This window comes from Erinaceus europaeus, chromosome 1, assembly GCF_950295315.1.
Source record: "Erinaceus europaeus chromosome 1, mEriEur2.1, whole genome shotgun sequence".
Classification (NCBI taxonomy): domain Eukaryota; kingdom Metazoa; phylum Chordata; class Mammalia; order Eulipotyphla; family Erinaceidae; genus Erinaceus; species Erinaceus europaeus.
The window spans coordinates 175,278,356-175,293,943 of NC_080162.1; the positions used below are offsets into that span (position 1 = coordinate 175,278,356).

At 38.2% G+C, this 15,588-nt stretch overlaps 2 long non-coding RNA genes across 5 annotated transcripts in view; both read right to left on the reverse strand.

Moving 5' to 3' along the window:
* Positions 1 to 220: 220 nt before the first annotated feature.
* Positions 221 to 9,781, reverse strand: LOC132542049 (uncharacterized). Of its 2 annotated transcripts, XR_009553190.1 has the most exons (4): positions 9,672 to 9,781; positions 3,050 to 3,345; positions 1,127 to 1,297; positions 221 to 567 (listed from the first exon to the last, which is right to left on the reverse strand). It is a non-coding gene; the product is annotated as an uncharacterized LOC132542049 (long non-coding RNA). The 2 variants fall into 2 exon arrangements; XR_009553191.1 differs by lacking the exon at positions 3,050 to 3,345 and having other exon boundaries at positions 9,672 to 9,743.
* Positions 9,782 to 10,085: 304 nt separating this feature from the next.
* Positions 10,086 to 15,588, reverse strand: part of LOC132540893 (uncharacterized) — a 64,454-nt gene continuing 58,951 nt past the window's right edge. For 2 of the 3 annotated variants that reach the window (XR_009552052.1, XR_009552051.1), the window contains 2 exons: positions 12,007 to 12,204; positions 10,086 to 10,949 (listed from right to left, as the gene is read on the reverse strand). This is a non-coding gene — a long non-coding RNA (uncharacterized LOC132540893). The remainder of the gene's footprint in view (positions 10,950 to 12,006; positions 12,205 to 15,588) is intronic. The other variant, XR_009552053.1, reaches the window with a different exon arrangement.

Sequence of the window (15,588 nt, forward strand, 5' to 3'; positions counted from 1 at the left end):
GGTAGGAACACAGATCTTTGGCTGTAATGTTATATTCTAGGAACCCATTATTAATCACAAATAAAAATAAATAAACTGATTTTTAGTAAACAACATGATCACCATTTCCTAAATCTGCCTAGGCATATGACCTTTGATCTTTCTGTTATTATTTATTGAGAATACTCTGTTACAGACCAACCCACAGACACATGGTTTTTTTCTTTAATTTTGTTTAAATTTTATTTTTAATGTTTTTATAAAATGGAAGTATTGACAAGACCATAGGATGAGAGGGGTACAATTCCACACAATTCCCTCCACCAGAACTCCATGTCCCATCCACTCCCTTGAAAGTTTTCCTATTCTTTATCCCAGGTTCATTACAAGGTGCAGAAAGTGGAAAGTCTGGCTTCTGTAATTGCTTCTCCACTGAACATGGGTGTTGACAGGTTGATCCATGCTCCCAGCCTGTTTCTATCTTTCCTTAGTGAAGTAGGGCTCTACAGAGGCAGGGCTCCAGGACACATTGGTGCGGTCGTCTGCCCAGGGAAGTCAGGTTGGTGTAACGATAACATATGGAACTTGCTGGATGAAAAAGCATTAAGATATAAGGAAGAACAAATCATTAAATGACCAGGAACCTAAAGGCAAGAACTTTGCAGATGAAGATTTGGGGGTCTCTATTTGGAGAGAGCTAGTAGCTCTATTTTAGGTATATTCCAAGGGGCCCATGACTTTACTAGTTTTTGCCGGAGCCTCACAGCTAACATGGAGGCGGACCAAAGGTTTTGTCTGTGGGGGGAAGGTGAATTTTTCAACATTCCTTCCCTGGACCTTTGTATATAGCTTCTTGTAGCACTGAATAATATAACTCTGTAGCTAATAAAAGTACATATTTATCTGTGACATAAAACATGGATTCTGGGTGGGTAGGTACAATTTCCAGTATGTTCCCAAGGTTTAGTCCATATTATCATTTTTTTCAAAAATATTTGTTGAGTGAAGAAAATAAATGAATGAATTGATCAAGAAATGTATCAGTTTTCACTCTTCTAAGACAGGAAAGAAAACATGTAATGCTTTGAGTACAATCCAGAGTCCTATTTTTCAGATAATTTGTGGATTATTTCTGCACTATACTTACTAAGAAATCGGCAGACCATTGTATGTAAACTTCTTCCAGTGAGGAGTCTGAAGGTCTCCCAAAATAGCCATTATTTTCATGTATAGCTGTTACAAATTTTATACACATGGGACTAATATGTGTTCCTTAGAAATTTCTGTATGCACTAAGCTTAGTTCACAGGATAGAAGGCTGTTTTAGAAAAAAAAATGGGGGGGATGTCATTAAAGTTGGAAAACAGTAACATTATCTCTGTTGTTAGTTAACATATCAGAACTGTTGATCAAAATGGTGAAAGTGGAAAAACAATTAGGGAGAAATAAATTACAAATATATATATGACTATATTCCTCCCAAAATTCTTTTTTTAATTTTTTTTTTTTTTGATCTTGCAGGTAGGGACCGGGGGCTTGAACCCAGGTCCTTGAGCACTATAACATGCACTCTCGACCAGGTGTGCCACCATCCGGCCCCTCAAAATTCTTTTTTTTAATTTCTTTATTGGGGGATTAATGGCTTATAGTCAACAATAAATCCAATAGTGTGTATAAGCATGTCATGCCTTAGACCCCCAAGTTTTATATTCAGTCTTCTGCATCACTGACATATGCCAAAGCTGAGTGGAGGTCTGCTTAAAAAAAATGTGATTCAGCCTTGCCTAACAGAAAATGTGCATATTCTGTGATCCAGAGATTCACTTTTTATAAACACTTACTAAAGAGAATTTCTCAAAAGCGATCACAAGAATACACATACAATATTATTCAGAGTAATGTTTATGATAGAAAATGAAAATGCTTAAATATCTATCATAAACTAAAATGTATTAATAGAATACTTTAATATAGTTTAACTGAATTTAATAGATGCATAGATAGTCTGGATAAATAGCATGTGAAATAATGCTGAAAGAAAATGCAATACTGTCAATCTCATATTATTGCTAATGTAGTTTTAAAACATGTAAGATAAATGCTATATGTACTGTGTATTTGTAGAAGGACCATTAAAAAACCTTTGAGGCATAATCATGCATAATAATAAAAACAGATTTGTGGGGATGATAAATACTAAAGATAACAGTTTCCTCTGGATCATACAGAGAAATTTCAACTTTTTTCATTCTTTTAAATCTATTTTTGAGCTCATTTTATTATTTAATTTTTTATTTTTTATTTTCTTTATTTAGTTGTTGGATAGAGAGAGCCAGAAATCAAGAGGAAGGAGGAGAGAAAGAGAGAGAGAGAGAGAGAGAGAGAGGGCTGCAACCCTGCTTTACCAATTATAAAGCTTCTCCCTTACACATGGGGACTGGAGACTTGAACCTGCGTCTTTGAGCATTATAACATCTGCACTCAAGCAAATGCACCACCACACGGCCCCCTGAACTCATTTTAAATTCACACTTTTGAAAAGTGATGTTTTTAAAACTGAGCACTTTAAAGAAACTCACACATACTGAGACATTTACAAAGAAAACACCCCCTCATTTTCTAGTATCCCCTGAATTTTTTTTATTAATGATAAACTTATTTATCCAGCACTCAGATTATAAATGTTAGAAACAGCTATGAATCATCTCTTTCTGACATCTCAAATCGAATGTATTTGCTTATTTTAATGGTCCTTCTACAAATACACAGTACATATAGCATTTAATTAGTAATTTCACTACCACCCTGGTTATGTTTATCGCTGTTTCTTGCATACACTCCTGCTTTAGCTTTCTTATTCATTTCCCTGCCCCTTGGAGTCTGTTCTCTAAATAATATGTGAATTTCTTTTCTCTGAGATTGGCTTAATCAAGTCATAGCCAAGCTCAAGGAACTGTTCTAGTTCTATTGACTTCTTATGCCACTTAGAATAAAATTCCAGTACTTTGACATCTTTGCTGCTCCTTTGACTTTCAAAACACATGTCCATCTTCACAGAACTGAAACTTACCCTTTCACAGTTCAAGGATCATCCTTATGGGCTGACTTCTTTCTTCCTTTAGGAATCTGTTTCAGTGTCACCATTTCAGACCATTTTATCATGAAAGCTTCCCATACTGCTCTTTGACCTTCCCAACATGAACTTCTGTACATTTCTCAGCCTCTAACTTACATAAAGCGTATATTTGCAGTATGAACTTTTGATAATAGTGTTTTAGTTTACTGCTTTCTCTTCTTATGAAAATGTTAATTTATAAGAGCAAGAATATCACTGCTTTGTTGTGACTTCTGTAAATAGAATAGTACCTGGGACATAGTAGAGGCATAGAAAGAAAAAAAATGGGGTTAGAGAAATATCTCACTTGAATAGTGTGCTACGTTGCCCTGTGTAACTCACACTGGAACCTGGTGCCCAGAGCATAGCAGGAAGCTTCAGTGCTGTTTGTTCTCTACCCCACTGCCCTCATTTTCTCTCAAAAAAATCCACGGAATGACTGAATTTACTGAATTTGTATGTTTTAATATAAAAGAGACTAAATTTTAGATTTAATAAGTTTTTAATTAATTATTATTATTTTTTGCCTCCAGGGTTATTTCTGGGGCTTGATGCCTGCACTATGAATCCACTATTTCTGGAGACCATTTTTGCTGCCCTTGTTGTCCTTGTTGGTGTTATTATGGTTGTTATTATTGCTGTTGTTGTTGGATAGGGCAGAAAGAAGTCGAAAGAGAAGGGGAAGATAGAGAGGGGGATAGAAAGACACCTGTAGACCTGCTTCACTGAAGCAGCCACTCTTGCAGGTGGGGAGCTGGGGGCTCAAATCTGGACCCTTGTGTGGGTCCTTGCAATTTGTGCCATATGAGCTTAACCTGGTGCACGACTGCCTGACCCCCAAATCTATGTTTTTTATCATAGAAAATTACTAGACTTTATAATTTTTTAAATGAAGGTTTCTCATTCATTTATAAAATGGTATACATTGAAAATATGTTTGAAACAATGAATGAGTTAGTTTTTGAAGAAACAGAAGATTAATAAGTCCTTGTATTTTACTTAATATGACAAAATACATAATAGAATCTTCACTGAGAAGTAAATAAGGGCTGGGAAGATAACATAATGGCTAGCAAATGACTCTCATTTCTAAATATCCAAGGCCTCAGGTTCAATTTCACAACTATAAAACAGACCTGAGCAGTTTGAATCTGCTTTCTTTCACTTATTAATTTCTGCATTAGAAAGGATGACATATAGCTTCTTAGAATTTTTTTAAAATGATGAGCACTATCAACAATATGCAGTTCTGTTGTAATCTGAGGTTCGGGTCTTTAAAGTGCTAAATCCTATAAGTTTGGAGATACATTTTACTTTACAACCTAAGCCAACTGAATATACTTGCAATGATTTCATGAAGGGAACCCACATTGAAACAAGATAAGCACATGATTCAGCTATCATAGAAATGGAGGTTAAGGGTATATACTACTTAGGAAGGAGGCTCAGAAGACAGGCCAGCCGACAGACAACAAAGCGGTTCATTGAGTTCCTTTTCAGCTGTGTGTTTGCACAGAGGAAGGCATCTCTAGTCCTGAGTGAGAGTCCTTGTTGGTGTTCATTGAAGAGTCTATGATGTGGACTCGCAGAAGATGTCTCAAACCCAACCTATTTTAAATTTTGAATTTACAACATGTTTCAGAAGTATTTTACCTACCCAGCCATTAGTTTAAACTTAGGCAGTTTCTCACAGGCAGGTATTTGTCTACCCATTTTTGCCTTCAAATGCATAACTCTATTGCCACCGCATTTGCAGCAATAGGGTGTTTCTCATTGACCGCCCCCCCCATCTTTTTCATTGGGACAATTACAATGTTCACATAATATTTCAAGCTGTCAGTGTCAGTACAGTTAAAGCTTCAACTCTAAGAACTCTGGCAGAAATTATGCTCTTGGGAGTCAGGCGGTAGCACAGCAGGTTAAGCACAGTAGGCGCAAAGCACAGGGACCAGTGTAAAGATCCTGGTTGGATGCTCCGGCACCCCACCTGCAGGGGAGTCACTTCTTCTTCTAGCGTTTGCCGGGGAGTCACTTCACAGGCAGTAAAGCAGGTCTGCAGGTGTCTGCCTTTCTCTCCCCCTCTCTGTCTTCCCCTCCTCTCTCCATTTCTCTCTGTTCTATCCAACAACAACAGTAATAACTACAACAGTAAAATAACAAGGGCAACAAAAGGGAATAAATAAATACTTTTTAAAAATTATGCTCTTGAATTTCCAAATATAGTTCACCTTATGTCTTTATCTATTTGAAAATTAATTGCTTTGCCCTGATTTTAAGACCATATAACAATGGAAAAATCATTTTCTTGGGAGTCCGGCAGTAGCACAGTGGGTTAAGCGCAGGTGGCACAAAGTGCAAGGACCAGTGTAAGAATCCAGGTTCGAGCCCCCAGCTCCCCACCCGCAGGGGAGTTGCTTCACAAGCGGTGAAGCAGGTCTGCAGGTGTCTGTCTTTCTCTCCCCTTCTCTGTCTTCTCCTCCTCTCTCCATTTCTCTCTGTCTTATCCAACAACAAAGAGAACAAAAATAATAAGTACAACAAGGGCAACAAAAGGGAATAAATAAATATTTTTTAAAAAAAGAAAATTATTCTCTTAACTCAGTTTGTTTTTAATGAAATCAAAGTTTTTTTGTTTGTTTGCCCACAGGGTTGTCACTGGGACTTAGTGACTGCACAAATTCACCACTCTTGATAATCATTTTTTAATAGATATGATTGGGACATGTTGAGAGAGAGAGAGAGAGAGATGGAGGTGAGAGAAACTAGCAGCACTGCTCCTCTGCTAGTGAAATTTTCCTCTTGCAGATAAGCATGGAGGCTTGGACTCAGGTCCTCACACATAGCAATGTGTGCACTCTACTAGAATGATCCAGCATCGAGCCACCAATAGAACTTTCTGTTAATTCAGAGAGGGATTTTCAAATAGTTTGAGGAATGGTGAGGGAGCTGTTGTCCAAAGTTTCTAGTCATAGTTTATAAAGACAAGATATTCCCGAGAGATCCCTCAATGACCACATGACTGTGGTTTGGTGTTGGTAAAGAGTAAAGCAAAAACTTGGAGGAAGTGGGGGTTATCTGGAGGGAAACCCAGATTGTCCTTCTATCACATGGTGTCTGCTTATTTGTTCTGTATATTGAAATTCTAAGAGAAATGTTTATTTTAAACATTTTTTGAAAACCGCAAATCTAGTAAAGTACCCCTTTCTTAACCAAGTTGTTTCAAGGAAAATAAAAGAACTTTAAACTAGATCAAAAGACAGAAGCAGGCACAAACAATGATAATATGAGAAAGGAAAGGAAGAAAGGAGAGAAAGAAAGAGAAAGAGAAAGAAAGAAAGAAAGGAAGGAAGGAAGGAAGGAAGGAAGGAAGGAAGAGAAAGAGAGGAAGAAAGAAAAAAGAAAGGAAAGAAAGAGAAAAGGGGGAGAAAGGAAGGAAGGAAGGAAGGAAGGAAGGAAGGAAGGAAGGAAGGAAGGAAGGAAGGGAGGGAGGGAGGGAGGGAGGGAGGGAGGAAGGCAGGGAGGGAAGTTGGTTGCATACCTTGCCATGTGAGATCTGTGAGTCCTAGTGACACAGGTAGCTCTAGTGCCTTGCTAGCTCTCCCTCTCTCCCTCTCTTTCTTAAAAAATGCCTCAGGAGTAGTGAAATCATGTGTGCATGAGTACCTGGTCTGCGACACCCATCCCATCTTCCCCCAAAAAGAGATATAGGTAAAGTAATGTATTTAAATGCGTTTTTGTAGGACCCTGAGAATACTGAAAACAGTGGAATGGGAAGGGCAAAGACCAAGAACTAAAAGAATCGCCACAGAGGTCTTGTATTCATGAGCCTCCAGTTAAGTGGTCTAACCCTTATAGAGCAACTGCTCTTGAGCCGCAATCCAGAATTCCAGAGAGAATCTGCTAACCACAACTGAATCACAGTCCACTGCAGCATGATAATTATGTTCCAAGGGGAAAATTCACCTGGCATAAAAGGGATGATTTTTATATAATTAGATTTATTTTAAAAATGGGTTTGATAAGTTCTTTACCTTCAATCTTGCTAGACACTGGGGATCAACCTAATAACATTCTTGGATATGACATCAAAGTTTATTATGTTAGGGATTGAGTTGTGCTCCAGTAAAATTTGTATGTGGAAGTCCTAATCCCCAGTACCTCAGAATGTGGTTTTAGTCATAATCTAGTTAATATAGTATAATTAGAACATTCATATCCAATATGACTATTGAGGGTTTATTGTTAGTATTGCTTTTGTTTGCTTATTTGCTTGCTTGCTTGTTTGCTTTTTTCTTTACAGATAGAGGCAGAAGGTTGTCTGCTGTCGCTCTTATATAAATACAAAATCTTTTTAAATAGGAAAAATAACAGTCAGGGGCCAGCCGGTGGCACACTTGATTAAGCACACACATTGCAGTGAACACCTGCAGGGAGAAAGTCCCCAGCTCCACCTGCAGGGAGAAAGCTTCCCGAGTAGTAAAGCAGGGCAAGCAGGTATCTCTCTCTCTCTCCTTCTCTCTACCTCCCTTTCCCTCTCAATGTCTTTCTGTCTCTATCCAATAATAAATAAATAAATATATTTAAAAAAATAAAAACAATAGTCATTTTGATAGTTTCTCTATCTGAAGTTCACATAAATACATCTCAAATAAATCATTTGAAGAAACAGATCACTTAGATTACTGTGTGATTTCAGGAAAGGCCCTGAAGCTAACTCAGAGCCAGGTTCTTCATCTCCAGAAGTTAATGATGCCTCAATTAGCAATAATTCTTTAGATACATTTCTGTAGATGAAGTAACACAATTAACACAATCTAACCTGACTATTTAGAAAGGAAGGGTATATATGACCATAATTGTCACCAAGGCTTCACAACTATGAACTGACTTTTCAGAAACAGAGTGAGTAAGAGAGAGATAGAAGGAGGGGGGAGTGAAGGGAGGAAAGAGAGAGAGAGAGACACCACAGCTCTGAAGCTTCCTCAAGTGTAGTGGAGACCAGACTGAAACCTGAGTTGTATGCATGGTAAGGTAAGTTCACTACCCAGGAGAGATACTTTGGCAACTATAATTTTATTTTGTAAGCAATCACCAATATCAGCTAGCTATCCTTATCCTTGTTCCCACACCCACAAGCCCATCACCTCTTCCCTTCTAGTAACCTCAGGTTGCTGGAAATGTTCACTAGTTTTCATTTTGTCATATTTGTTTGCCTGCTGTTTCTTTCTGCTGTATACATATGTGAGATCAACTGATATTTATCTCTTTCTAATCACGTTAATGGAAACTTCATTATACAGTCATTTTTACCACTTCTGCTTTGACATACAAAAAGATAGAAGAAAATGGCCAATTATTAATTCACAATGGTAAGACAACTAAATTCACAGTATCACTTAAAGTCTAATTATTTTCAACCTTCAATGATCATCTCCCCCCCTTATTTCTTAAAAGTTTTCATCTTACTTATTAGTTAATAAGAATTTTTCCAGTACTCAAAGATCTTGGAAGTATTCTTTTACATTTTATGAAAATATATTATAAAATATTTGAAAGAGAAGTAGCACTTCACATTAACTGGAGCTTAGGGCTATTTATGATACTTTGTAAATGCTGTAGATTAGATTTCAGCTTCATAAAGCTGGCAAGTACGTACACTCATATACACATGAGTTTGTGAGGCATGTACTCAGTCTAATGTAATTGCTCTTATTGAACTGTAACATGCATTTACTGCTGTAATACCAGACCGGAAGTCATCCTGTCTCCACGATGGACAAAGATTCAATTACCATGTCTGTTATACTCGACTTTATGGAACTTCCCTCGGAAATTTTTGTAAGAGATTATTTTGTGGTAACTCCCGTGATACCCAGAGTGAAACTTGATCTTGGAAAGTGGCTTTCTAACAGATCTTTGCAAAACCTACAATATAAAGAGTGCAGTTTCACTGGTCATAAGATTAACTTAACCAGATTCCAAGTAATGTACAAGTACAGTCTTTGCCGAGGAGGTTCTTATTATAAATATACTCACTGGGCTTTTGTAAAGCTAAGAATATAAATTGAGCTTAAGTTTTTAATTGGAGGGAAGCCATTGCTGGAGCTTAGGCTCTTGGGGTTGAATTCTTCAGATAGAAAGAGAGAGAAGAGAGAAAGCAAGAGGGAGACATAGCACCAAAGCTTCCCCACCCCATGCCATGATAGCTCGATAAACTGAGCGTTGGTCATGTACATGGCAAACAAGACTTCCTCCCAGGTGAGCTATGTGGTAGGCCTTTTAATTTTTTTAACTATTTTTTTCTTTTCTTAGGCCCGATCATTCTAATGCAAACTATCTATATTTTTGCCATATCAGATTATTTACTGTTTCTTAAACCTGTCCTTTTACTTATTTTTACTTTATTACTTTTGTTGCTTATTATTTTTTAAACATGTCCAGGTATTTTCTCTTGCCTATTTATATATGGAACTCTCACACATACTTATCTCTCTCTTACACACACACACACACACACGCACACATTTATGGACACACACAAGACATCTCATACTCAATTTATCCTTCTACTAATTACCTTTTTCTTTAAATTGGTTTTGGAGTTTTGTCTATGATAATGCATTTAACTCCCATTTATTCAAATTTGGTGTTAAATGGTCCTTCCTTTTATGGATATGACAATCTATTATACCCCTCTCCAGCTGAAAAACATAAAAACAATGCATATATATATATATATATATATATATATATATATATATTAGACATTGACAAAACCATAGGATAAGAGGGGTACAACTCTGGACAATTCCCACCACCAGACCTCCGTATACCAACCCCTCCATTGATAGCTTTCTTATTCTTTTTTTTTTTAATTTTTTATTTAAGAAAGGATTAATGAACAAAAACATAAGGTAGGAGGGGTACAACTCCACACAATTCCCACCACCCAATCTCCATAACCCACCCCCTCCCATGATAGCTTTCCCATTCTCTAGCCCTCTGGGAGCATGGACCCAGGGTCGTTGAGGGTTGCAGAAGGTAGAAGGTCTGGCTACTGTAATTGCTTCCCCGCTGAACATGGGCGTTGACTGGTCGCTCCATACTCCCAGTCTGCCTCTCTCTTTCCCTAGTAGGGTGTGTCTCTGGGGAAGCTGAGCTCCAGGACACATTGGTGGGGTCTTCAATCCAGGGAAGCCTGGTCAGCATCCTGGTGGCATCTGGAACCTGGTGATTGAAAAGAGAGTTAACATATGAAGCCAAACAATTTTTTGAGCAATCATGGATCCCAAGCTTGGAATAGTGGAGAGGAAATGTTAGGGAGGTACTCACTGCAAACTCTAGTGTACTTCTGCTTTCAGGTATATATTTTGCAGTAGTTTATGGATACGTGTGAACATAAGCTCTCTCTCACAGAAACTGGTGTATATCTAGGTTATGGGACTTTGTTAGAAAGTGAACTACCTGAGATGAAATTAGAGTGTACTATAAAAGGAAAGGTCTCACCCGAGTAATGAAGCTGAAGGGTTGTCATTCCACACGTGAAGTCTCTGGACACAGTCTGAGGTGAAGCATGTTGAGGTGGCAATCGTTGCGTTGGTTAGCTTTCTTATTCTTTAACCCTCTGGGAGTATGGACCCAAGATCCTTGTGGGATGCAGAAGGTTGAAGGTCTGGCTTCTGTAATTGATTCCCTGCTGAACATGGGCATTGACAGGTCAATCCATACTCCCAGCCTGTCTCTCTCTTTCCCTAGTGGCGAAGGGCTCTGGGGAAGCAGAGCTCCAAGGCACATTGGTGAGGTTGTCTGCCCAGGGAAGTTTGGTCATATCCTGCTTGCATCTGGAAACTGGTGGCTGAAAAGAGAGTTAATAATATGCAAAGCCAAACAAATTGTTAAACAATCATGGACCTAAAGGCTGGAATAGTGTAGGTGAAGTGTTGGGGGGTGGTTCTCCATTTTGTAAATAGTAAGTATATTTTAGTTATATTTCAAAGGGCCTATAGCTATAGTAGTCTTTGTTTGTTTTTGTTTGTTTTTTGCCTGAGCCTGAAATCTGATATACAGGTGAATCCTAATTATTATGTGGGGAGATGATGTCATGGCTGGGAAAAAGACTAGAAAGCTACATCAAGGAAGAGAGTAGCTCCCTAATATGGGAAAGGGGTACAAATACTGTTGACTGTAAACCCCATCAATATGATGTGATCTGGGGCCCATAATTAGCTTAGGAGCCTGTGTGACCTCTGCATCCCTCTAGATATGAGCTCACATTCTGTGGTCATGAGTAGGAACATTCCATGCTGCCCCAGTATTGACCCATCTTCCTCAGGTGTAGTGTGGTCTAGCTTCCCTTCGGATAATGGAACATTCTCTACCGTTGTTAATCCAGGTTGAGGGCAAGGTCCTCTGGGGACCCACAAAGGGGTCTATTTTGTTGTTCCTGATAGAGATGACCAGAAACAATGAAGAGAGGGATTTATTTGAGGTCTAGGCCCATCATGTCTGTTTGGGAGTCTCAGGACTCCCTGATTAGGGCCCCAGCTGGTGGAATGGCCTGACAGTGACTAAAGAGTCATTGTCAAAGATGCCAGTCTCTTGCCCTTATGCAGCTTTTGCAGTCCTTGCTTTGCTAAGGTTAGCTTTGGGGTGAGTGAAAGAACTGTAATACGAAGTAGGTGAGGAGGGTATCTAAGTCTAAGTGGACATTATTTCATTATGAACTTGATACTGACTCACTGCAGACTATTGTGTATTTTTGCTTTCAGGTATGTATTTTGCCCTAATTTATGGATACATGTGAACATATGCTCTATCTTATGGGACCTGGCCTATATATAGGTTTTGGGGCTTTGTTAGAAGTGAACCTCCTGGAACGGAATTAGGGAATACCATGAAACGAAAGGTCTCACCAGAGTGATGAGGGTGAAGGATTGACAATCCATGCCTGATGTCTCTGTACACAGTGTGAGGTGAAGCATGCTGAGATGATACTCGTTGCATTGATTAGGTTGGAATCAGTGGATGCAATATCATTTGGACTGATTTGAGAGAAGCATGGATGGAAGTGAGCCCCATCCCAGAGGTTCCAAGACTGGGAGAAACATAGGCTGTATAGACAAAACAGGAGATTCCTGTTGTCTTAGGGTTTAAGAAGACAATAGATAGTAATTGCAATAATCACCTTGTTTGGCAATTGGGTTAACTTTGAAAAATCCCTTTGTTAGGATTTTATGGATCATACAAACCCTCACCATATTTTATGTGCTTTGACATTATTTGCATATAGCTATGCCACCAGTTGCTTTTGTTCTCTCTTGACTAAGTTTTTAAGAGAGTCAGCATATCAAAAACTCAGCCTATGTATTAAAAAGGCTCAGTCTGTGCTTTAAAAATTTTGAGATATTTAATCAATTTTCCCCCCTCATATTAATTAAATAGTGGTTTATAAACTAAAAATTAATAGGAGTGTACATAAACACCATTCCCACCAACAAAAGTCTGTGTTCTATCCCCTCCCCTTCCCCCAACCCCTGCCCCATGAAGCTGAACATCCACCCTCACCCTCCACCCAGGGTTTTTACTTTGGTGCCCTAAATAAAAACTATTCTGACTTTTCATTTCAAAGTGTGCTCTAAATAACTATTATACACATGCTTATATATGACTGTGTGAGTAATTTTAGATATTAACAAACTAAAAGTGAAGTTGTTCAACAGGATAAGTGCAACGTTAATTTTGGTGTATACTGTCAAAAAAAAAAGTTAACCTAAAGATATTATGTACATTACAACCATAACTATCTATTTCTCTTCACACTTAACTTCAGAAGCTATTATCAATATTTAATTTTACCAACTTTAGTAGACTTAATTTCTTATTATTAGTGAGATGAATATCTTATCTATCTTTACTAGTCTATTAGTCTATTTTTTTCTCTCTTTCTTCCTTCCTTTCTTTCTTTCTTTCTTTCTTTTTTACTGTTTACCTATTTTTTATGTCCCTAATTGACTTTAATGTCTAAAACATCTTTCAGGGTCTCTGGAAAGGTGAAGTTCCAGGAAGCACTGGTGAGGTCATCAACCCAGGAAAGTTAAGATGGTGTGAAAGTAGCATCTGCAACTTGGTGACTGAAATACAGAAAGATAGAAATCAGAACAAAATATTTAATAAACAGTAACCATAAAGTAGGAATATAGAGGATTAAAGTAGGGACCTTAAAGTGAAACTAGCATTTCTGTTTTAAGTATCATCCTAGATGCTTATGTCTCAGTAATCTTTGCTTAAGCTTGATAGCTAACATGGATGTGGACTAGAAATATTTTCTAGGAAGATGGTGTAAGAATTGAGAATAGCCAAAATCATCTGGGACTGCAACAAGGCAGGACAAGAACGACTTCAGGAACCTACCAAATCACCAGTGAGTGCAAATACATATAGCTTATGGTCAGAGAGGAGACTAGGGAGAGATTAAGTGCCTGGAAACAGTCCAGCAGTTTACCAGTTTAGGCACCACTTCCAGTCTGTTTCACCAACAAAAAGATGGCTGAAGGGAGGAAAGGACTCCCCTAAGACTCACCAAATGCAACTGTAAGTCTCCATTGCTACTGCCCTTAGAGGCTGGAGCAGCACGGGGGAGGCCTTGTGGTGACACCAGGGTAGAGAGAATTAACAAGGAAACTCAGGAGAAGATCTACACTTTGGTGGCCTAGCAGTGGGGCTGTGTAGTGGGAGCTTTTCCATGTTGTTCTCCTGATGAGAACATAGTGAATAGCTGCCTCAGAACATAGAGACTATAAACGGGACTTGTTTAGAAACTCACAGAGTCTAAATTTGCTGCCCTGCTTGGCAGAGAAGCTGAATTGAGCCTGGAGTTTTGGATACTTGCGGTGTGAGAGAGTCTTTGTATAACCACTGTATTGTCTCTCCCCCACCCTGCTTTATCTCTCAGGAGTAAGGGATTAAGCTAAGAAGCCTATCTATAGTTTAAAAGCCCTCAGACTTCCATAGCCTACAGGGAAGAAAAAGAACAAAAGAGACTTTAAAAGACACTGTGCTCCAACTCGGGGATTAAAATAATATTGAAACGGTTAATTTCCACAACTGTGAGCCCTTTAAGTACCTTTCATATACACAAGTCAATCCAGGAAAGAGTGATCAGTAATTTGAAAAATACTGAGAGAGGGACGTCATAAAATACTATATCAAATGGTTAAACCAACAAGAAGAAATATTGGAGAAATGAACCAGGACAAGAAACCCGCCAAAAGCCCCCCAAAGGATGAAGCACAAAATAATGAGATCAACATCCAAACACTAGTTAAGGAAATAATCACAAGAGTGAGTAAAGAGTTTGAAAGAATTGTCATCAGAAATGCAGAAACAACAAATGAGACTCTGAAAAACACTAATTATCTCAAGGTGAATAACAGCTGAAAGCTGAAATAGCTGAGCTAAGAACATAACTAGCTGAACAAGCCAAAACAGTATCAGGACAGGAAAACAAAACAGATGAACTAAAAGATCTCAAAAAGAGATTAAGAGGTACTGAAAACAACAACAGAGGTACTGAAAACAACAACAGAGACTTCAAAAGAAATAATATACACATTATTGGCTTACCAGAGGAAGAAAGAGAGGGAGGGGAAGAAAGCATTCTTCAGGACATAATAGCTGAGAACTTTAGTCTAGACAATATCAAAGACATAAAGGTTCAAGAAGCACAGAGGGTCCTAAACAGAATTAACTCAGACTTGAAGACACCAAGACACATCATATTTAGAATGGAAAGGAATAAGGATAAAGAAAACATCCTGAAGGCTGCAAGAGAAAAACAAAGAGTCACTTACAGAGGAAAACCCATATGATTAGCAGCAGAGTTCTCCACACAAACACTACAGGCCAGAAGAGAATGGCAAGATATCTATCAAGTGCTCAATGAGAAAGACTTTCAACCAAGACTACTGTATCTCAGTAGCCTGACATTCAGACTACATAGAGGCATAAAAACCTTCTCAAACAAGCAACAATTGAAAGAATCAACTATCACCAAGCCTGCCCTGAAAGATTCTGAAAGGACTCCTATAAACTGTCAGACCACCATAAATAGGCCATATATCAGAACACTCTAAAAATCTACAAGAATGGCATTAAAATATATTCAATTTTTGATATCAATAAATGTCAGTGGCTTGAATTCACTTATTAAAAGGTACATATTAGGAAGATGGATCAGTAAACACAACCCAACTGCTGTCTACAGGAAACCTCCCTAACTCAACAAGACAAACACTGATTCAAAGTGAAAGGATAGAAAACTATCATACAAGCCAATGGACCACAAAACAAGGGAAGGAACAACTATTCTTATATCTAACATGATAGACTTTTAAATAAATAAAATTTAAAAAGGGATGGACATTACTTAATGCTCAGAGGATCAGTTAATCAAGAGGACTTAACAATTTTTAACATCTACGCACCCAATGAGAAAC